This window comes from Nicotiana sylvestris, chromosome 11, assembly GCF_000393655.2.
Source record: "Nicotiana sylvestris chromosome 11, ASM39365v2, whole genome shotgun sequence".
In the NCBI taxonomy this organism is placed as follows: Eukaryota; Viridiplantae; Streptophyta; class Magnoliopsida; order Solanales; family Solanaceae; genus Nicotiana; species Nicotiana sylvestris.
The window spans coordinates 147,542,106-147,565,388 of NC_091067.1; positions in this window are offsets into that span (position 1 = coordinate 147,542,106).

The following is a 23,283-nucleotide window of genomic DNA, read 5'->3' on the forward strand; positions in this document are numbered from 1 at the left end:
AACCAAATGACCACCTTCAAACTTCGACATCCATGGTTGTTCCCCCCTTGTTTCTTCGTTGTCTTCTTCACCACGTCCAGTCATGGACGACCTCAAACAGCCCCAAGCAGCCATAAACGAGCAGCCATGATGAGCAGCAATGACTCCCAGCAGCTACACCATCTTCGTCGCGTCCAAACAACCATCGCCGCAGCTGTTTCTGCGTCATCCATGTCGCTGCTGCTGCGTCCTTTTCTCTTCGCCATTGCTGCTGTTTTTTTGTCCTCCATTGCTGCTGTTTTTGTCCTCCATTGCTGCTGCTTTTTGTCCTCCATTGTTGCTGCGTTTCCACTGCTCCATCGACGACGAACAGCTCGTCGACCTTCACCAAACATGCTTGCCGCTGCTGCTATTTTTTGCCTTCATCTTCTCCATCGAAAATCTCCAGTTGCTTCCTCATCGTCCAAACACGCCACTGCTGCTACTGTTTCTTCTCCTCCGAGCTGCTGTTCATCCGCCATGGTTATCGTTGCTACTGCTTCAACTTTCTTCTGCCGCTGCTCGCGTTTCATGGCTAGCTGCGGGCTGCTTCTACTTCTTCTTCGTCTTCGTCGTGTGGTCGAGCTTTGGTCGAGAGTCGTCGAAACAGTCAGTATGTATGTTGTTCGATTCGGTTAGTAGATCTTTTTTTTTTGAGTTTTATTTTATCCGTATTTTTTGTTTTGATATTTTCGAATCTAAAATCCGCAAATGTTTGTTTTGTTCATGTCTATGGTTAGATACTTGATTTTTGTTTGTTGGTTATCGTTGAAATAATTTTCTAGTGTGTTCATGTGTGTTGTTGAATTAATTTTAAGATTTCAAATGGAAATTAATTAATTTGTTTCATGTTGTTATATATTTTCCAGAAAATTATTAATATTGTTTGAGTCATTTAAATCCGTCATGTTTGTTGTTTTAAAAAAAAATAGATTCATTCATGTTCATACTTTGTTTGGATGATCTTGAATCCGAAATTTGTATAGTTTGATTTCTTGTTTATCATTTATGATTATTTCTTGAATTGGTCTCATAATCTTGTTTAAAGTTTAATATAAGAATTGTTTGTTGTAATGTTGTTACAGTAGTTGATTTTAAGTTCAATATTATTGAATTTAGAAATCTAAATATACTTGTTTGTTGTTGTTGTTGACTCCGAAAATAGGATTGTTTGTTGCTAAAATATTGTTCAATCAAATTTTAGTTGTTCTTTGTTGTTCAATTTGTGTTCATGTGATTTGTTGTTGAAATGTTGAAGAAATCATGTTCATGAAATTTGTTGTTTGAACATTGTTAGAAATTAATCATATTGTCTATATTTTGGTTAAGTTTGATTAAATGATGTGTTATAGCTGATGGGTAGTTTGGTAATTTGTAGTACGTTCAGGGGTAGTTTGGTAATTTCAGTAAGGTCGGAGGGGTAGTTTAGGAATTGTACATTTTGTAATTGTTTATATGAAGCATGGGGGACAAAATGAAATGGGGTGAGTTGTGATATGATTATTTAATATAAAGTGGGGACAAGACAAAATTTAGTGGGGGGAATCTTGTATTATTTTATGTTAGGCATGGGGGACAAAATATAATGGGTGGTGTGATATGTTTATTTAATGTAATGGGGATGAGTGAGAAGATAATGGGTTGGGTAGAGAAAAAGTATTTATTTTAATTAATTGAAAGATTTATGGGATGGGTTATATAAGTAGAAGTCTTGATTTCTGATTAAGAACGGATACGAGAGAAAAACACAGACATATAGAGAGAAAAAACGGATAGAGAATAGAAGAGAAAAAAAGGGCTGAACATTTAAGAGAAAGAAAAATTCCGAAAAATATTTAAGCTTTCAAAATAAAAATAAAAACTAAAAAATCTTCTGCTTTCTTTCTTTGTTTGAAATTAGTATTAATGGTTGTTGTTTCATTCAAAGCTTAAAGCTTTTGTTTTTGGGATTACTACTCCACCGGTCTGTTACTGGGTTGTTACTGTTGCTGTTGTTATTACTGTCGCTGATTCTCATCATCATTTTCTTTTGCTTCCAATATCAGGTACATATCTGTAAATTCATGTCATGAAAAGCTTCAACATGGCAAGTAAATGAAGTTTGGAATTATAAGGATGTCTTCTACTCATTTAAATTTTATTAGTTTAAGTTTCAGTTTTGTTTTAGTTGGTTAATATAGTATTATACTTGACATGATAAACTGTTAACTAATTAACCTTCTGGAGTAATAAATTCCACGATAATCATATATGTTTTGAGGACTAGTGATGACATTTACTGTTTGAATTGTTGAGATAGGGAACATGGCAGAAAGTTGGCTATTAATTAAAATCTTGTGATATTGTTAGCTAAGTAAAGAATAGTACGGAAATACCCAGAAATTACATTACTAGCTTATTTTGTCAAATATCCAATTTTGTTTAAGACTAGATGATGTCAGTTGTACTTTGTTCATATATGGCGTAATAACGGTTATGTGTATAACCTATGGTTGAAAGGTGAATTAATATAATCCATTACTATTACAATGCTGGAATATTGCGAACAGGTCATGATGTATGTTTACGTTATATGTGATGTCGTCTAATTAAATCAATCGGTAGATTAGTTCTCTTTCTTAATAACAAATGGCTTAGTTATTTTAGGAACGCGATCAACTCATTTCTTTTAATGTTGAAATAATGTCAACAATTTTTTTTACAAAACATAGAGTTAGTGTTTGCAAATATTCGCATAGGCAGAAAATAAGAATTGGTTTATTTATCTCAAACTCACGCTTCGTAAGCAAAATTAACTAAATAATTATAACCTCGGACTAAAAACAAGTAGTATGGATTTATAAATTATAACATTTTAAGTCAAAAATGTGTAAATAGCGTTTGCTCCAAATATAACAATGAAAATTCTTCGACAAATATTAGTTCGTTTATTAAATCAATTATTTTCCCAAGTTTTATACGCAATTCGCTTTTTGGGTAGATAAATATTGTATTTACGATAAAAATGGTAGTATTAATCACGCGTTGTTTATTTTTTACTCTTTAAACTCGAATGGTTTTTGAGGAATATAATTCCCACGCAAAAATATAATTTGCGGTCAACACTTAATGAATTGTGAATTCTTTTCAAGGAATTTAGAGGCATCTCAAATAGTGATTTCTCATGACTTTCACATAAAAATGTATGGATGTAATAAACAATTTGTGGAAAATTTATACTACCATCAAGAATATCTTGTGTGATTAGGGATACGTTCGCGTGACCTGATTATATTTCTAAAGGCAATTCGGATTATGCGCTCGCGCAACTTCGAGCAAACATTTAATAAAAAAAGGGGTTCTTCGGAGAATATCAAATTAATTTCATATAACCCGAGATGTGCAGCTCACTATTTAATCATACAAGAGTGACAAACGTTCTTAATTTTATTTTAAGCACAATTTCGAACTTAAGTCTATTTTTATAATAAAAAAAATTCGAAAAAATAATTATTATATTATCAATATCATTGTGTATACGTACGCGTGACACAATTTTTCACGTTAAAAAAATATATAATATATAAAACGGATACACGTATGCGTGATTCGATTCGAAGAAGGGTCTTTAATTATAAACAATCTAAACAGAAGCGATAACAAAATCATGCAATAAAAAATGTAAAATCGAGATAATTAAGCCAAGAATAAAAACAGTTAAGCGACCGTGCTAGAACCACGGAATTCGGAAATGCCTAACACCTTCTTCCGGATTAACAGAATTCCTTACTCAGGATTTCTGGTTCGCAGAATAATAAACAGAGTCATATTCTCCTCGATTCAGGGATTAAAATTGGTGACTTGGGACGCCTTAAAATTCCCAAGTGGCGACTCTGAAACAAACAAACAAATCCCGTTTCGACTGTCCTTTAATTGGAGAAAACTCACTTGTACCCTCGCGGGGCGGAAAAAGGAGGTGCGACAGCTCTGGCGACTCTGCTGGGGACAACTTCTCAGAACCACTGGTTCATGGTTCAAGAATTCGAGCTTAAAATAATTGTTATAGTTGGCTTTATTTATTATCTGATTTTTACATGATATATGCCTAATGTGCTAAATGATGCTTTTACCGCTTTAATATTATCTGAATTGTGTATATACAACTGCTACGAAACCCTTCTTCTTTCTGAGTCTTCTGAACTTATGGTGTACACGTGCGCGTGGCCCACCTTTCTGTTAGAAGTCATACCAAATAAGACGAAGTTGGGACAAGTAACTAGGCCGGGCAGACTTTCGTGCTCCCGGTACGTTGCCCCCACTTCGGCTCAAGCTGTCCACTTGGGTGAGCCAGGGCTAGAACAATATGCCTCAGGTTTTTTCACTTAGAATAACTCAGCTTCATGCCGGATCCCTAGTAGGAGCGATTGTTTGCATCACGTGCATTTGACTTTGGAGGCTCAACACAGGGGTTGGGTCTGTCTAGGACAGGTGTACCAAAAAAAATAAAAATGACCATCCTGATGCATCTTACTTGCTGCTACTTGCGCATTTATTTGATCCGGATTTGTGTGTTGACTGACTTTTGAATATCAGGAATAATATTTCGAAATTGAAAAAAAAAAGAAAGGAAATAGCGGTTTGGGAATTGATTGTTTATTTTTTTAAAAAAAAACAATGCCCAAATACTGTCAAAACTCTGCCGAAATTTTGAGAAAATGAAAAAAAAAGTCTTATTAGTTTGTTTTATTAAAAGCAAAGGAAAAATAGAAAAAAAAAGAGTTGTTGTTCTGTCTTGTTTTTAAAAAAAAAAAACAAATTAGAAAAAAAAAATAGTTTGTCTTGCCATAAAAATGAAAATGAAAAAGAGTCTTGTTTTTAAAATGGGTTTTTATTTATTTATTTGTTTAGATGCCAAAATAAAAATAAAAATAATAAAATAAAAAGAGTCGGGCGTTGAAAGTGGTTTTATTATTTGTTGCAAATATATATATATATATATATATATATATATATATATATATATATATATATATAAATCCAAAAAGTTTTTATTTATTTTCAAAAATGTATATATATCTTTATTTGTTGCAAAAATATTTGTCCTGCCAAAAAAACTAGAAAAGTTTTTTTTAGACTCCCAATTTTCAAAACAAAAAATTCAAAAATATTTTCCATTATTGACTTCTTTAGAAAGTCTTTTTAATTATAAAAAAAATATATATATAATAAAATAAAACAAATCCGAAAATATTTTCCTTCTTCTTTAAAAATTGAAAAGAAAATTCTAAATTCAAAAAAAATAAATTAAAAAGCATTTTTTTTATTAGAGGAAAAATTCCAAAAAAATATTTTCTTTCTTCTTTAGAATAAGAGAAAACAAATAAAAATTCAAACAAAAAAAAATCTTCCTTTTACTTTTGAAATTATCAAAGTTCAAATCAAAAGAAAAGGAATTCTTAGAAGTCTTTCTTTCAAAAAGAAAATCAATCAAAAATCCAAAAAAAAAAATACTTCATTTCTTCTTTTAAAGCAGTTCTTTTACAAATTCAAAAAATAATAATAATAATTTAAAATCAGTTTATTTACTTTATTCATGACCTGCCCGAACTACACGGGTTTGATTCTCACCGGATGTGAGATACGTAGGCAACCCTCATCGGGTCCAACCCCACCTTTTTGCTAAAATAGCCAAAAACAAATAAATAAATAAAAAACGTGTCAAAATTTTTATTTTTGTCATAAATAAGTCGGGCGGTGTCTAACCTCCCCTTTTGCTAAAAAAAAATAGCCAAAAATAATATGTCAAATTTTAAGAGTCATAAAGAAGTCGGGTGACGCTGTTTTATCAAGACATAGCCGAATGTTCCCGAAAGGGACGCCGGAAGGCTGACTTTGCATAAATAGCCACCTTTTGGGTCATGTTTAAAATTTGGTCCAGTTGACCCACACAGCCTTAAAAAATCTTCGTCTCCGAGGCGCTGAAAGGCTGTGTTTGCAACACCCGGTTTTTATTGTAATTTTTTTTTAAAAAAAAAACAAAGAGTCAACGGTCAGGTGAATACCATTTGGATATTTGGTCAAAATAAGTCGAGCCAACTTCGGCCGCGTCTTAAACCGTTCTTGCCGAAATAGCCTTAGAGTATCTTTCAGTTGTCGAAAGGCTATTTTCGTAAAAGAACGGACAAGTTTGTAAAGTGTCAAAATAATCCTCCCCGGCCTCAAAATTCATGTGAGATTTGGAAGGGGCCACATTTGCAAAAATAGTCGTTTGGTTGCATTTGTCAAACGGGGAAAGGAAGCTGGCCTTTTTGTTTCGAGGTTATAAATCTTTAATTAGAATATGTGGGTTGTTTGATTTCCTAGTTTATTTTAATATGAAAATTGAAAAAATGATTAGTATTGTTTATCTTTTATTGGTCCGAACTACGCAAGGTCTGATTCATGCGGGGTCATGATACGTAGGCAATCTCCATAAGATTCGACCACAACAAAAAATGAAAAAAAAATGGAAAAAAAAATCGAAAAAAAAATTGAAAAAAAAATCGAAAAAAAAAAAATGAAAAAAAATGTTGTTAATAATGGGGACCGACTGAGTCCATTTTAACCTGTTGTTTCGAATCACAAAGAAAGAAGGTGGTTGGTTTGTGGTAATTCGGACAATGACACCTAGAATATCGCGCAAAATCCTTTACTTGCACCTCATGATACACACTCTGCGGGAATCGGGCCTGATAACAGAAGCACTTGAATCCTATTGGGGACTTGTTGACGGAGGTTGATGATATTAAAGCTGATAATGGTCTTGGCATTATTGATGCGAACGCTCAGTGGCTAAGATGCCAATTTTGATAAAGTGGGAGGACGCTCCGTTCCTTGGTTAGCAAGAGAGAAGCTTGTGGTGGCTTATTTTGTTGTCATTTCTGTTGTCCGGATTATTCTTAGGGTTGTAATCCAAATATTGTCTTGTGTCAAACCTTCTTATCTTTCCAGTTTGTCATATCAATTTGTTTAAGTTTTGTCAAGGCTGTGTTAGGATTTTATTCTGGTTGTTTTGTTTGTTTTATTATTCAAACCATTTCGCCGGTAGTCTAATACAAAAGCCGGTCTTTTATTGTTTCCAGTCATCTTTTTGTTTAGTACTTTTATCATTTTTATTCAACGCCGATTCTAGTGACATGACATGTGCACACAGTTTGGGCCTAGTCTTTAAAGTTAATCATAAAACCCCGGAAAGGAAATCAGAGCATTTAAAGGAAATAAGAACGGTTTGAGATTATTTGAAGCCCGAGTCATGTGGAACTGGGCCAAATAAAGCATAAAGAAAACCGTTAAATGCAGGGTTCGCCAAATTGGCATGAGGATCGTTCATGAGAATGAGAATGAGAGTGTCGCCCAGCAGTGCTTTAGAAATGACAAATGAAAAAGCAAGTGTTTAACATAATTGTCAAGTCCAGCACCATCGGAAGAGACTATAAATCTATGTTCAATCGTGTTGTTTGCACTTGGCATGTTTTGAAGACTGGAATGACGAAGGCATTTTGTTCTGCTACCTAAACACTTTATCCTTCGTTATCCCTTTTGAGCCTTATTTATTTTCTTTCATACCCCTCGTTCGGAATCAATAGCAACGATTAGGAAATACGAGCCTGGAAGGTAAAGAAAAAATCAAGAAAAAAAAACGAAAAAAGGGAAAAGAAGAGAAAATGATAAAAAAAAAAACAAAAGAAAGTCAGAAGAAAACAGAGGAATTGGGAACTACGTTTGACCTGATTCCTCTAAGAGGATACGTAGGCGCTTCACGGCTCGGTCATAGGGTGCACAGTGAGCATAGTGTGCATGGTGTGCATGGTGTAATAAAAAGTAAAAAAAAAATATTAATTAATTAATTAATTATAAATAAATAATCCCCAAGCAAGAAACTGGGGCAAGGGTTGCGCTTGTGGGAAGCAAAAAATTGGTTCCGAATGTTGTAGTTTTTAACCCCAAATTTATTTTGTTTTTGAGCCTTTAATACCCTTTCTTTCTAGCCTATCCAAAAACCCATATTACGGTCCAAAGAAAGACCTTCTGACCAGTCTGCAAAAGATGCCAAGTCAAACAAATGAGAGTCTTACCGGCGAACATAACATTCTGTTCCACAGCAGAAAGGAATCTAATCTCCAGCAGAGAGAGTCATACCGGCAACACTCCAAATCCCTAGCTGGAAAGTGATATAAATGAGAGAGTCTTATCGGTGAAAATCTTCATGGACACCATAAGGCGATGAAAGATGAGAGAAAAACCCAAAATGAGAGAGGCTTGATAGTGAAAACCCTTCGGGCACTACAAGTCGAATAAGATTAAGAATCAGATGGGGAATTGCCAATTGAAGATCTTGAAAGATGATTGACAGCAGAGGATAGGCCACATATGCATGTCATGACCATTAGAGTCGGTGTCTGCGTGTGATAGATTTTTTATTTATAGTTTCTTTTGTTAAAGAGTCATTTTTTCCTTTGTCTTTTATTCTGTTCCCTTTTATCTTTTCCTTTCATAGAAATTTCCCCAGTAGAGTCTGTTTGGTCAAGACCAGTGGGAAATGACTTCAAAGTAGACCATCAGCTTTCCAAGATAAGATCTGACTAGTACATCCAAGTGATATAGTCAGGAAGGAACAAGCGCGAGGCCAGTGTCAAGAAAGATATCCCCAGCAAAAGGATTGACGAGTGTCAAGAGGGATATCCTTGCCGAAATCAAAGGTTATTAAACCTCAAGACCAGAGCCCGTGGACAAAACAAGAAAAACAATAAGCATGATTTGGGAAATTCATGCGAGACTAAAAGGTCGGGAAAATGCAAGTTTCCGAGCCATGCCACGAAAGAAGAGGGATATCCCCAGCAGAAAAGGATTATCCCCAGCAAATAATATCATCCCCAACAAGTTTTGGAACGTAGAGCAGGGAAGGAAAAAAGGAAAAAGCCATCCCAGTAGGAGTATCACAACCAACCACCGCGTTTTAAACTAACAAATTTAGTTTAATTTGAAATAGGTAAAGGAAATGACATTGATGACAGAAATGCATGCCATAAGGGAGACTGTCAAACTGGGGCAGAAAATTTTCTGGAAGTCAGATACCCATTCGGGGTAGAATGAATATAGCACCAGTCTCAAGGGAAGTGGTCTTTGAACCAGTTTTACCCCCAGCATAACAAGTTTTAATAAAAGAAGTTGTTCCCCAGCAGACAGAACAAAGGGATGACATTTGTGCTCAGAAAAGCAAAAACCATTATCATCCCCAGCAGCTTCCAGAAGAATGAAGCATCGATTTGAAGGGATAAAATTCCCCAGCAGCATTATCCTCAACAACGTTATCCCAAGAAGATAACACTTTTATCCCCAGCAGTGTTGAGAGAAAATAAATTTTGAAAAAAAAAATTGAATTTGAAGGAGGGGAAGAAAGGAGGCTCCCACAGTGGTATTATCCCCAGCAAGCAAGAACAAAGCAGAGCGAAGGAAGGAGAAAAGAAAAGAAGAAATTACGAAGGTAAGTTTCTCAAATCATTGATCTTTACATTTTCCTCTTAGGATAAAAAGTCCTAATCTCATGAACTTCCCTCCCGATACAATCTTGGTCCGATGAAATTTTTCTCCCAACATAAGATATCAAATCTTAGTCCGATGAATTTTCTCCTAAGATAGAAATCTTGGTCTGATGAAATTTTTCTCCCAAGATAATATAATAAAATCTTAGTCGGATGAATCTTTCTTCTAAGATCACAACAAAATGGACCTAGTCTGACGATTTATCTCCTAGAGTCAAAATCTTGGTCTGATGAAATTTTTCTCCCAAGATAAGATACCAAATCTTAGTCGGATGAATCTTTCTCCTAAGATCACAACAAAATGGACCTAGTCTGACGATTTATCTCCTAGAGTCAAAATCTTGGTCTGATGAAATTTTTCTCCCAAGATAAGATACCAAATCTTAGTCCGATGAATCTTTCTCCTAAGATCACAACAAAATGGACCTAGTCTGACGATTTATCTCCTAGAGTCACAATCTTGGTCCGATGAAATTTTCCTCCCAAGATAAGATATCAAATCTTAGTGCGATGAATCTTTCTCCTAAGATAAGATATTAAATCCTAGTCTGATGAATTTTCTCCTAGGATAATTTGAAAAAAAGAAGAAGTTTGAATTGAAAAAAAAATGGTTGAAGTCAGGAGCCCCCCTGAAGAATAGAATGGCGATTTATTGATTGAAATCAGGAGCCCGCCTGAAGAGAGGAAAGACGTTTTTAAAAGTTGTTGAAATCTTGCCAACCTAAAGAAAGGAATGGCGATGTATTGGTTGAAGTCAGGAGCCCGCCTGAAGAGAGGAATGGCGATTATTTTCAAAGTTGTTGTTGAAGTCAGGAGCCCGCCTGAAGAGAGGAAAGACGTTTTTAAAAGTTGTTGAAATCTTGCCAACCTAAAGAAAGGAATGGCGATGTATTGGTTGAAGTCAGGAGCCCGCCTGAAGAGAGGAATGGCGATTATTTTCAAAGTTGTTGTTGAAGTCAGGAGCCCGCCTGAAGAGAGGAAAGGCATTTTTAAAAGTTGTTGAAATCTTGCCAACCTAAAGAAAGGAATGGCGATGTATTGGTTGAAGTCAGGAGCCCGCCTGAAGAGAGGAAAGGCGTTTTTAAAAGTTGTTGAAATCTTGCCAACCTAAAGAAAGGAATGGCGATGTATGGGTTGAAGTCAGGAGCCCGCCTGAAGAGAGGAATGGCGATTATTTTCAAAGTTGTTGTTGAAGTCAGGAGCCCGCCTGAAGAGAGGAAAGGCGTTTTTAAAAGTTGTTGAAATCTTGCCAACCTAAAGAAAGGAATGGCGATGTATTGGTTGAAGTCAGGAGCCCGCCTGAAGAGAGGAATGGCGATTATTTTCAAAGTTGTTGTTGAAGTCAGGAGCCCGCCTGAAGAGAGGAATGGCGATTATTTTCAAAGTTGTTGTTGAAGTCAGGAGCCCGCCTGAAGAGAGGAAAGGCGTTTTTAAAAGTTGTTGAAATCTTGCCAACCTAAAGAAAGGAATGGCGATGTATTGGTTAAAGTCAGGAGCCCGCCTGAAGAGAGGAAAGACGTTTTTAAAAGTTGTTGTTGAAGTCAGGAGCCCACCTGAAGAGAGGAATGGCGATTTATTTTCAAAGTTGTGGTTGAAGTCAGGAGCCCGCCTGAAGAGAGGAAAGGCGTTTTTAAAAGTTGTTGAAATCTCGCCAACCTAAAGAAAGGAATGACGATGTATTGGTTGAAGTCAGGAGCCCCCCTGAAGAATAGAATGGCGATTTATTGGTTGAAGTCAGGAGCCCGCCTGAAGAGAGGAAAGGCGTTTTTAAAAGTTGTTGAAATCTCGCCAACCTAAAGAAAGGAATGGCGATGTATTGGTTGAAGTCAGGAGCCCGCCTGAAGAGAGGAAAGGCGTTTTTAAAGGTTGTTGAAATCTCGCCAACCTAAAGAAAGGAATGGCGATGTATTGGTTGAAGTCAGTAGCCCCCCTGAAGAATAGAATGGCGATTTAGTGGTTGAAGTCAGGAGCCCGCCTGAAGAGAGGAATGGCGATTATTTTCAAAGTTATTGTTGAAGTCAGGAGCCTGCCTGAAGAGAGGAATGGCGATTTATTTTCAAAGTTGTGGTTGAAGTCAGGAGCCCGCCTGAAGAGAGGAAAGGCGTTTTTAAAAGTTGTTGAAATCTCGCCAACCTAAAGAAAGGAATGGCGATGTATTGGTTGAAGTCAGGAGCCCGCCTGAAGAGAGGAAAGGCGTTTTTAAAAGTTGTTGAAATCACGCCAACCTAAAGAAAGGAATAGCGATGTATTGGTTGAAGTCAGGAGCCCCCTGAAGAATAGAATGGCGATTTATTGGTTGAAGTCAGGAGCCCGCCTGAAGAGAGGAATGACGATTATTTTCAAAGTTGTTGTTGAAGTCAGGAGCCCGCCTGAAGAAAGGAATGGCGATTTATTTTCAAAGTTGTTGTTAAAATCGTGCCAGCCAAAGAAAGGAATGACATTTTTGAAAAAATGGTTGAAGTCAGGAGCCCCCCTGAAGAATAGAATGGCGATTTATCGGTTGAAGTCAGGAGCCCGCCTGAAGAGAGGGAAGGTGTTTTTTTTAAAAGTTGTGTATTTGAAGTCAGGAGCCCGCCTGAAGAGAGGAATGGCGATTTATTTTCAAAGTTGTGTATTTGAAGTCAGGAGCCCCCCTGAAGAATAGAATGGCGATTTATCGGTTGAAGTCAGGAGCCCGCCTGAAGAGAGGAAAGGCGTTTTTTTTTAAAGTTGTTGAAATCTCGCCAACCTAAAGAAAGGAATGGCGATGTATTGGTTGAAGTCAGGAGCCCCCTTGAAGAATAGAATGGTGATTTAGTGGTTGAAGTCAGGAGCCCGCCTGAAGAGAGGAATGGCGATTATTTTCAAAGTTGTTGTTGAAATCAGGAGTCCGCCTGAAGAGAGGAATGGCGATTTATTTTCAAAGTTGTTGTTGAAGTCAGGAGCCCGCCTGAAGAGAGGAATGGCGTTTATTTTTAAAGTCGTTGTTGAAGTTGGGAGCCCGCCCATAGAACAGAGGCATACATTTCAGTCTTTACATTTCAGTTGTTGAAGTTGGGAGCCCGCCCATAGAACATAGGCATACATTTCAGTCTTTACATTTCAGTTGTTGAAGTTGGAAGCCCGCCCAGATAACAGAGGCATACATTTCAGTCTTTACATTTCAGTTGTTGAAGTTGGGAGCCCGCCCATAGAACAGAGGCATACACTTCAGTCTTTACATTTCAGTTGTTGAAGTTGGGAGCCCGCCCAGATAACAGAGGCATACATTTCAGTCTCTTCATTTCAAGCGTTGAAGTTGGGAGCCCGCCCAGATAACAGAGGCATACATTTCAGTCTTTACATTTCAAGCATTGAAGTTGGGAGCCCGCCCAGATAACAGAGGCATATATTTCAGTCTTTAATTTTCAAATATTGAAATTGGGAGCCCGCCCATATAACAGAGGAATACATTCAACATTAATTTTCAAGTATTGAAGTTGGGAGCCCGCCCATACAACAGAGGCATACATTTCAAAATCAAGTCAGAGGACAATAAAACAGAGGGTTACAATAGGAATCCCCAGCAGGAAACAAAAAAATTACCCGGCACCGGGAAGCAGAAGATTGCAACAAAAGGTCCCAGCACAAACTCAAGTGCATGTGTCAAAAAGAAGAAAAACACCGGAAAAAAATGCAAGCAGACAAGAAACCAAGGCAACAAGAAAAAATTGCAGTCTAGCCTAGCTTCTTGTTTTCTTTTAAGCATGGTGTAACAAGGAGATCGGTAAGCAGTAGTAATAGCATGCAACAACAGTAACATTGCAGTCCAACGGTAGTCCCAGCTACCAAAATTTTCCGAAATACATTGACCTGATTCCTGTTTAGCCCAGGATATGTAGGAAACCTTTGAAGCAAAGGTTCGGTCAAATCTTTTTAAAAAAAATGCTTCACACGGAGTACTCGGATGGGCAAAAAATCGCTCGCTTTATCTTTGCACGAAAACCCTTCGTGTCTTCGGGCAAAGAGGGGCAGATGTAAGCACGTGATTTTTGCCCAATATGAGAATTACTCCCAAAAAATTCAAAAAATAAAATAATTTTCCTTGGTGTGCAATTTTTGTGATATTTTTGTGATGTTTTGTGTAACTATTTGTATGTTTGTATGTGCATGTTTATTTGTTAAATTATTAAAAATACAAAAATATGTCGCATTTTGCATGTAGGATTTAATTCTACAATTGTTAGTAATTAAGTTTGTTTTACAAAAAATAAAAATTACAAAAATAGGCATCGTTTGCATTTTTAGCATTTAATGTCCAAATATACAATTTTATGCTTAATTATTACTTAATTATGCGTTAATTGTTATTGGGAGTTAATTTGCGCTTTTATAACTTAATTTAATTCTTAATAATAATTTAAGTATTTTTTATAATTTAGTTTTAGAGAAATAAAAGAAGAAAAGAGAGCGAAAATATAAAGAAAGTCGGAATTGGGCCTCTTCTTCGATTTCAAGCCACAGGCCCAAAAAATGGCCCAATCTTCCCTACGACCCAGTCCATTTCGAACTGGGTCGACCCAATCCATAACCCAACATCCTATTGTCTTACATTTTACAAAAAAAAAAAAGAAGAAGAAGAAAACCCTAAAACTAAGAGATCCGCCCCCCTCTTTCTTTCTTCTTCTTCCTCAAAGCTTCAAGCAAGCAACCATGGCAGCTACCCTTTCTTCCTCTGCCTCACCTTCGCACACACGCACAACCCCTCGTCGGACCACCCAAATCGACCCCCGTCCGCCATTAAAACCAAACGACCACCTTCAAACTTCGACATCCATGGTTGTCCCCCCCCTGTTTCTTCGTTGTCTTCTTCACCACGTCCAGTCATGGACGACCTCAAACAGCCCCAAGCAGCCATGAACGAGCAGCCATGACGAGCAGCAATGACTCCCATCAGCTACACCATCTTGGTCACGTCCAAACAACCATTGTCGCAGCTGTTTCTGCGTCATCCATGTCGCTGCTGCTGCGTCCTTTTCTCTTCGCCATTGCTGCTGTTTTTTTGTCCTCCATTGCTGCTGTTTTTGTCCTCCATTGTTGCTGCTTTTTGTCCTCCATTGTTGCTGCGTTTCCACTGCTCCATAGACGACGAACAGCTCGTCGACCTTCACCAAACATGCTTGCCGCTGCTGCTGTTTTTTGCCTTCATCTTCTCCATCGAAAATCTCCAGTTGCTTCCTCATCGTCCAAACACGCCACTGCTGCTACTGTTTCTTCTCCTCCGAGCTGTTTTTCATCCGCCATGGTTGTCGCTGCTACTTCAACTTTCTTCTGCCGCTGCTCGCGTTTCATGGCCAGCTGCGGGCTGCTTCTACGTCTTCTTCGTCTTCGTCGTGTGGTCGAGCTTTGGTCGAGAGTCGTCGAAACAGTCCGTATGTATGTTGTTCGATTCGGTTAGTAGATCTTTTTTTTTGAGTTTTATTTTATCCGTATTTTTTGTTTTGATATTTTCGAATCTAAAATCCGCAAATGTTTGTTTTGTTCATGTCTATGGTTAGATACTTGATTTTTGTTTGTTGTTCATCGTTGAAATAATTTTCTAGTGTGTTCATATGTGTTGTTGAATTAATTTTCAGATTTCAAATGGAAATTAATTAATTTGTTTCATGTTGTTATATATTTTCCAGAAAATTATTAATGTTGTTTGAGTCATTTAAATCCGTCATGTTTGTTGTTTTTAAAAAAATAGATTCATTCATGTTCATACTTTGTTTGGATGATCTTGAATCCGAAATTTGTATAGTTTGATTTCTTGTTTATCATTTATGATTATTTCTTGAATTGGTCTCATAATCTTGTTTAAAGTTTAATATAAGAATTGTTTGTTGTAATGTTGTTAGAGTAGTTGATTTTAAGTTCAATATTATTGAATTTAGAAATCTAAATATACTTGTTTGTTGTTGTTGTTGAATCCGAAAATAGGATTGTTTGTTGCTAAAATATTGTTCAATCAAATTTTAGTTGTTCTTTGTTGTTCAATTTGTGTTCATGTGATTTGTTGTTGAAATGTTGAAGAAATCATGTTCATGAAATTTGTTGTTTGAACATTGTTAGAAATTAATCATATTGTCTATATTTTGGTTAAGTTTGATTAAATGATGTGTTATAGCTGATGGGTAGTTTGGTAATTTGTAGTACGTTCGGGGGTAGTTTGGTAATTTCAGTAAGGTCGGAGGGGTAGTTTAGGAATTGTACATTTTGTAATTGTTTATATGAAGCATGAGGGACAAAATGAAATGGGGCGGGTTGTGATATGGTTATTTAATATAAAGGGGGGACAAGACAAAATTTAGTGGGGGGAATCTTGTATTATTTTATGTTAGGCATGGGGGACAAAATATAATGGGGTGGTGTGATATGTTTATTTAATGTAATGGGGATGAGTGAGAAGATAATGGGTTGGGTAGAGAAAAAGTATTTATTTTAATTAATTGAAAGATTTATGGGATGAGTTATATAAGTAGAAGTCTTGAAATCAGATTAAGAACGGATACGAGAGAAAAACACAGACAGATAGAGAGAGAAAACGGATAGAGAATAGAAGAGAAAAAAAAGGGCTGAACATTTAAGAGAAAGAAAAATTCCGAAAAATATTTAAGCTTTCAAAATAAAAATAAAAACTAAAAATTCTTCTGCTTTCTTTCTTTGTTTGAAATTAGTATTAATGGTTGTTGTTTCATTCAAAGCTTAAAGCTTTTGTTTTTGGGATTACTACTCCACCGGTCTGTTGCTGGGTTGTTACTGTTGCTGGGCAGTTGTTGCTGTTGTATTGTTATTACTACCGCTGATTCTCATCATCATTTTCTTTTGCTTCCAATATCAGGTACATATCTGTAAATTCATGTCATGAAAAGCTTCAACATGGCAAGTAAATGAAGTTTGGAATTATAAGGATGTCTTCTACTCATTTAAATTTTATTAGTTTAAGTTTCAGTTTTGTTTTAGTTGGTTAATATAGTATTATACTTGACATGATAAACTGTTAACTAATTAACCTTCTGGAGTAATAAATTCCACGATAATCATATATGTTTTGAGGACTAGTGATGACATTTACTGTTTGAATTGTTGAGATAGGGAACATGGCAGAAAGTTGGCTATTAATTAAATCTTGTGATATTGTTAGCTAAGTAAAGAATAGTACAGAAATACCCAGAAATTACATTACTAGCTTATTTTGTCAAATATCTAATTTTGTTTAAGACTAGATGATGTCAGTCGTACTTTGTTCATATATGGCGTAATAACGGTTATGTGTATAACCTATAGTTGAAAGGTGAATTGATATAATCCTTACTATTACAATGCTGGAATATTGCGAACAGGTCATGATGTATGTTTACGTTATATGTGATGTCGTCTTATTAAATCAATCGGTAGATTAGTTCTCTTTCTTAATAACAAATGGCTTAGTTATTTTAGGAACGCGATCAACTCATTTCTTTTAATGTTGAAATAATGTCAACGATTTTTTTTACAAAACATAGAGTTAGTGTTTGCAAATATTCGCATAGGCAGAAAATAAGAATTGGTTTATTTATCTCAAACTCACGCTTCGTAAGAAAAATTAACTAAATAATTATAACCTCGGACTAAAAACAAGTAGTATGGATTTATAAATTATAACATTTTAAGTCAAAAATGTGTAAATAGCGTTTGCTCCAAATATAACAATGAAAATTCTTCGAAAAATATTAGTTCGTTTATTAAATCAATTATTTTCCCAAGTTTTATACGCAATTCGCTTTTTGGGTAGATAAATATTGTATTTACGATAAAAATGGTAGTATTAATCACGCGTTGTTTATTTTTTACTATTTAAACTCGAATGGTTTTTGAGGAATATAATTCCCACGCAAAAATATAATTTGCGGTCAACACTTAATGAATTGTGAATTCTTTTCAAGGAATTTAGAGGCATCTCAAATAGTGATTTCTCATGACTTTCACATAAAAATGTATGGATGTAATAAACAATTTGTGGAAAATTTATACTACCATCAAGAATATCTTGTGTGATTAGGGATACGTTCGCGTGACCTGATTATATTTCTAAAGGCAATTCGGATTATGCGCTCGCGCAACTTCGAGCAAACATTTAATAAAAAAAGGGGTTCTTCGGAGAATATCAAATTAATTTCATATAACCCGAGATGTGCAGCTCACTATTTAATCATACAAGAGTGACAAACGTTCTTAATTTTATTTTAAGCACAATTTCGAACTTAAGTCTATTTTTATAATAAAAAAAATTCGAAAAAATAATTATTATATTATCAATATCATTGTGTATACGTACGCGTGACACGATTTTTCACGTTAAAAAATATATAATATATAAAACGGATACACGTATGCGTGATTCGATTCGAAGAAGGGTCTTTAATTATAAACAATCTAAACAGAAGCGATAACAAAATCATGCAATAAAAAATGTAAAATCGAGATAATTAAGCCAAGAATAAAAACAGTTAAGCGACCGTGCTAGAACCACAGAATTTGGAAATGCCTAACACCTTCTTCCGGATTAACAGAATTCCTTACTCAGGATTTCTGGTTCGCAGAATAAAAGTGATGTAATATTTCTTTTCACCCTTACTAATAGTGTTCTTGAAATCAGCTAAGTCTGAATGTACTAATTCAAGCAATTTTGTCTTTCTACTAGTTATATTTTTAAAAGGTTTTTTGATATATTTTGCTACTATACAAACATGACACTTAGAAAAATTATCAACATTAATCGTAGGAATTAATTCCATTTTTCTAAGTCTTTTTATAAAAGCAATATTAATATGACCTAGCCTACCGTGCCACAAATCAATAGACTCAGCAATATAAGAAGAATAAGAAGTACTTTCATTACTAGTAATCCCTTGAACAATGTTCAGTACAAATAAACCTCCATTGAGGTAACCCTTCCTAACAAAGTTTCCTCCATAAGAAATAATAATTTTATCAGATTCAAAGACAAGTTTAAGTCCTACTTGTTGAGAAGTGCACCAGAATTAAGTTTCTACGAATGGAGAGAACGTACAGAATATTGTTCAAGGCTAAAGTTTTTCCATAAGTTAACTTAAGAAGTATTTTTCCTTTACCCATAACTCCAGCCTTAGTGGAGTTACCCATGTAGACAACTCGCCATCGGCAGACTCCTCAAAGTCATGGAACAATTCCTTGTTGGCGCCGAGGTGACTTGAAGCGCTTGTTTCCAATATCCAGTTAGTCTTGTTAGCCACCATATTTGCCTCAACGACCACAACAACAATCACATCACCACTTTCAGTAAGGTTAGCTTGGACTGGAGCTTTCTCTTCATGCTTCGAGCTTTGTCCTTGTCTTTGGTTGCACTGGAAAATCTTGTGACCAAGTTTTCCACAGACATAACAATGTCCTTTTGACTTTTGGATTTGGCCCTCCGATTTATTGAAATAGTTATGCTTCTTCAGATATCCTTTCTTTTGTTTGCCTTTAAACCTGTCTTTCACAAAAATACTAGCAGATTCCACAAGGTTAGCTTTAAAAAAATTAAGAAAGAGAGATTTCATTTTATCCTTAAGACGTTCTGCCTCTTCATCTTTGAGACGGTTTGCTTCCTCAGTCCTCATGTGATTGATCGGTTCTTGGAGAGTTAAGTTCTTCTTCTTGTGCTTGAGTTGGTTAGTGTAATCACTCCAGGAAGGAGGGAACTTTCAAGCAGAACATTATCTTGAAGAATCTCACACATTTCCATACCTTCGTTCAGAACATCAGAAGTCAAGTTCTCATACTCGTGAACCTGCTCCATAATTAGCTTATCATCAACCATTTGGAACTTGATCCACCTTCCAACCACATACTTCTTTTCCCCCACATTATCTGCACCATATTTCTTCTCCAAGCTGTCCCATATGACTTTAACAAATTTATAAATAAATCAAACAAAGGGTTAGTAATATGGTTAAGCAGATACCCTCGAACAGTTTTATTATCTTTTTCGAATTTCTTTTTAGCAGCATCATCAACAACAATAGTGGCAATAGTATTAGAACCATCATCAACAACAGTAGTATTAGAAACAACATTAGCAGAAAGTTCGTTGAACAAAACATAATCAACTTCTAATTGTTAGAATAAAATTAAAAGTTTCTGGGACCAAAGCTTATAATTGTTTCCATCTAAAGGTTCAAGCTTTGACAAATCGAGAAGAGTTTTAGTCAAAGCGGTAGCCATTGATCAATATTATACGTGAAATCGCTTTCAATATTTTAGAAAAATAGTTGATAATATTGACGTAGAATAATAAAAGAATAGAAATAACTTATTGAATAAATACTGGGTCGTGGCAAGCCACTGCCTTGAAAGCGATTGCGGTCCGACTGAGTGCAAATCGTTAAGACCGTCACTCCCCAAGGTTCTACCGTACTTCCAAACACGTGCACTCGTGGCTGAAAGTTTGGCATTTGCAAAAGGAATTGCCCAGGAAAAATAGGAAGAAGAATAGTCTTTTGAGAAGATGAGAGAATAATATTTTTGGTTGGTTATTTAGTTCACAAATGATGATGCTTATATAGGCAAATCATCTACGGTTTCTTCCATAAAAAAATGTAGGAATCAAATGGAAATTAATGTTATGTAACATTATTTTTATTTTAATGACAAAATTGTCATAAAGACAGTAATTCAAACTTTCTGAAAAACTAATATCTTTTCACAAACGAAGTCACAAAAATTAAGAAATTGTCATATGAATGAATGTGAACCATTTATGAAGTAGTAACTTCATTCTCCCACTCTGCATATATATACAATCTAGATATATTACAAAAATTAATGATGGAGAGATATGAGAATTAACCACGGATTAATTGTGGATTAGAAGTTCTTTATTCTTTGCATTATTAAAGTAGAGTATAATGCCTAAAGAGGAATAATACCAACAAAAATTACTCCAATCTAGAATGTAACATAAATCACTATTGAGTTTAAGTAATGTGCATCACACTGTATAGTTTTCTTATTAATCAGCCTACAATAACAAGTACGTGCATATAGCATGTTAAATTTGGTAACCTAAAAAGAGAATAGATATAATATATTATAACAAGTTAACGTTATTAATAGCATCAAAAAATTTTATACAAATTAAATCCAAGGCCGTCTTAACAAAATTGGGGGCCTAAAGCCAAATATCAGAGAGAAGCCCTAAGTAAGAATATCAACGATAAAATTTCATTAAAAAATATAAAATAAAGGTAGAATAATAAAATCGGCTCAAGAATTTGATAAGTTACTATTACAACAACATTATACCCAATGAAAACCTACAAAGTGGAGTCTGGAGAAGTAAAGTGTATGCATATCTTACCTCTACCTTAGGTAAAGAAGCCGTTTCCGAAAGACCCTTGGCTCAAGAGAAAGCATGACAAAAAAAAGGTCAGATAAGGACAATCAATTCAATGCAGTATGTAAATGAAAGTAATGAAAGTGAATAAGTCACGATAAAGCAGTCTAAAAAGGAGCAATAACTATCACAGATAAATAAGTTAATTGAAGTACAAGAAACAACAGATAGTAGCATGAATTAAAGTGTAAGAAACTATACAACAAGACAAGTTGATACTATAATGATATCGGAAAGCGTTGTATTGCTTCAATATAATGATTGCTTGTTGTAATGCATTGAAGAAGATAATTTGTAAGCCCTGGTAAGTTGCCAATTGAGAGACTTTTCAATATTGAGAATAAAAACATTAAAAGAGAGAATGAAAAAAGTAAATATGTAAATAATAATGTGGCATGTGTTGAGGCAAAAAAAAAAAAAAGAAAAAAGCTACCCTACCCATGTAAGGAAATAATTTATTAAATATTATGACATTCTTTAATTATTACAACGATCGTCACATCAAAGTTATTGTACTTTCGCTCCAAAAATTCTTTTTAAATTTAAATATACACAGTTTTTTAGTAATACATATACAATGCATCTTTAAGAGAAAAAATAAGGCTCCCAAAAAGTTTGGGTCCCAAACGTTTGCTTTACCGGCCTTATATTCGAGCCACCCATGCACAAACCGTGTATATATACACTATAACTTAAATCTGTATATACCAATATTACATACTAAGAGTTATTGAAAATCTACGTGACTGCAGGAACAGCTTGTCGGGGATAAAGAAAGAAATATACCGACCTTTTGTTTTGGGAAATACCTCATCCATGTTCATCGTAAAAGGGAACTGAAACAGGTTCTTGCTAATGGTAAAAGGGGGGGTTGAACGTGGGGGTTGTTCTTATTTTACCGGAGGGGTTTGAATTAGCTCCTCCCGATCGTATTTCTCCCGAGATGACCTGGCTTTATCTGTATCCTGTTTTTTATTTAATTTAATTGAAGTGTTTATATGTTTCATGCTATTCTATTCGAGATAATTACATAAAACTTGGGCCTTTGTCTTTCTCTTCGGTTTATTTTAACCCCCATAAGCTCTTAATAATTAATTTAATGACAGTGCTCACCGCATAAAACCGTGTGCCAGTTATGGAGAAATGTGAAGAGTTTGTCAAAGTGAAATATAATTTAGATAATACACTTATTTGTATACAAGTCAACAGCAATTCGGTTCATTTCAGTTATCTTGGGCAGTTCACACGCAGCCCCAGCCCCCCTAGAAAGATTATTTCAATAAAATGCAACAAAGTGAGGTGATGAAACAATTCAACAAAGTAAATACTCCCTCATTCTTTTTCCTTAACTAAATATATTGCAAATACTAGTCATTTGTCAATTACACTCGTATTCCCTTATGTCGAATTTACTCGTTATTTTGCCAAAATATTTTTTATTCAAAATACTTGTCGTTTTAGGCAATTAAGAAAGAATTGTTGATTTTATCTCAATTTTAACGTTAACGCTAATATAGTGAGCATTTATTGGAGGAAGATTAATATAATGAAAGATTAAAGAGTAATTGAGGATAAATTAATTAGACAACTCTTATTATTAATGAAGTGGAGCCTTGGAACAATGATCAAGTTGTCTCTGTGTGACCAAAAGGTTATGCGTCCGATCCGTAAAATCAGTTATTGATACTTGCATCCGGATAAACTGCCTGCGTCGCACCCTTTTGGAGTGTGACCGTTCCTCGGATCCTGCTTGAATGTGGTACACTTTCTGCACCGAGCTGCCCTTTTGATATTAACCTTTTTCTTGGGGGAGTTAAAAGGCTAATATGACAATTAAATAGGATCAAAGAGAGGTAGTATTATAGAACGTCATGTCTAGGTTGGTAAGTTGAAAAGGTGCATAAAAGTAAAGTTTTTTCCCCCTAAGAAAAGTTTAGGAAAGAGCTAAATCAATGCGACCATGGTTTTCTCCGAAGCTACCAATCAAAAATTTACACCATGGGAAAGCGCTTGAGATATTAATGCACTTGAATGAATGGCATTGGCACCAATGAGACATTAAATTCTTATCCATATTTAATTATTTTGCAACGAGTTTTTGTCATTTGTATATAGCAGTAGTATAAGGCCCACTTTGTCCATAAGAAATTTTTCTCTTTTTTTTCATTTTTTTTAAAATGTGTTTATTCATGAAATTCTGTAAGTTTTTGTAAATTTTTCAAATTTTCAGAATTTTTTTTCCACACTCACAAAACTAGAACATTTTTTCAAGTGAAATAGTGTCCAAATATAATTTCAAATTTCAAC